Source organism: Sinocyclocheilus rhinocerous, unplaced genomic scaffold (genome assembly GCF_001515625.1).
Source record: "Sinocyclocheilus rhinocerous isolate Xijiao unplaced genomic scaffold, SAMN03320098_v1.1 scaffold815, whole genome shotgun sequence".
Classification (NCBI taxonomy): Eukaryota; Metazoa; Chordata; class Actinopteri; order Cypriniformes; family Cyprinidae; genus Sinocyclocheilus; species Sinocyclocheilus rhinocerous.
The window spans coordinates 401,042-402,394 of record NW_015659733.1 but is presented as its reverse complement, the minus strand read 5'-3'; the positions used below and the strand labels follow the sequence as shown (position 1 = coordinate 402,394).

At 37.8% G+C, this 1,353-nt stretch overlaps 1 protein-coding gene across 1 annotated transcript in view; it reads left to right on the top strand.

Annotated features, from left to right (window-relative positions):
* Window positions 1-969: 969 nt before the first annotated feature.
* opn7b (opsin 7, group member b) overlaps window positions 970-1,353 on the top strand; it is a 47,169-nt gene continuing 46,785 nt past the window's right edge. Inside the window, exon 1 of the mRNA XM_016533058.1 lies at window positions 970-1,142. The gene's annotated coding sequence lies outside the window, so the exon portion shown is untranslated. The remainder of the gene's footprint in view (window positions 1,143-1,353) is intronic.

The window sequence follows — 1,353 nt, the reverse complement described above, 5'->3', positions numbered from 1 at the left end:
AATCGAGAACGTCAATGGAAAGCTTATTTATTCAGCTTTCAGATGATGTATGGTTTGTTAGAATAGGACAGCATTTGGCTGAGATACAACTATTTGAAAATCTGGAATCTGAGGGTGCAAAAAATCTAAATATTGAGAAAATCACCTTTAAAGTTGTCCAAATGAAGTTCTTAGCCATGCATATTACTAACCAAAAATTACGTTTTGATATATTTACGGTAGGAAATTTACAAAATATCTTGGAACATGATCTTTACTTAATATCCTAATGATTTTTGGCATAAAAGAAAAACATAATTTTGACACATGCAATGCATTTTTGGCTATTGCTACAAATATACCCGTGCTACTTAAAACTGGTTTTGTGCTCCAGGGTCACAAATGTGAAAATATAGTGAACCCTATTCATACTGTATAGAAAGAGAGAGACATCTAAGGGGGCCTGAGTTTATTTGGAGTGTTCACACAGAAGCCAGAATTCTTGCAAACCACCCAGAAAATAATAATCAAGCGTTGCCCAGAGGCTGATAGAAACTATAAGTGAGGACACAGTTAATGGAAACATCCACACTTTGATTTCTCAAGCGTATCATCTCAGCGGTGTGGATGTTTTCTCCACTTACACACTCTCAACACAGTGCCCGACCTGACAGAAACAGCAAAGACCGCTGAAGCTGCATGCCGTACTGTGGCTCATTTACTTGTCTGAGCGACTAGTCAACTATAAAAAACAAGCAGTCATGCAAGCCCTATAATAGACTGACAGAGAGGAGGTGAATGAGAGGCATTAGACATGTGACAATCACAGACAGTCACACACAAAGAGCAGTGTTAGTTACAAGAACAGGAGGAGGAGAGAGGGAAGGATAGGAACAGACAGAGGGTGGGGGATAGCAGGAGAGAGCGAGAGAGTGAATCTTTCATAGCACCGCTGTGATTTGTGTCTCTCAGTATGTTTCCCGCCGCAGCAGCAGGCAGAATAAGCGTTAGCTCCCGCACAATGACTTCTCGACCTTCTCCTCTCTCCTCATCCTCATCCTCCAAAACAAACTTGTTTGTTCAAGGCTGATGGCTCACAGACTTCATATTTTTCCATAAACTGGCATCGGACATAAGGACCACCACCAAAGTCTCTCTGTAAGGTAAGAATAGCAGTTACAATTGTATAACTGTTTCATGTGCCGTCATGCTTATGTGTAGCACAGTCTGTTTAAGGTCTATTTTGTATGTTTTTGTTTATATGATACATATTTTTACTTATTATTTTTTCATATATATATATATTTATTTATTTTTTTTTTTTTTTTAAATGGAAAAAATGGGAAAAAATACTATTAAAACTAAAATATAAAA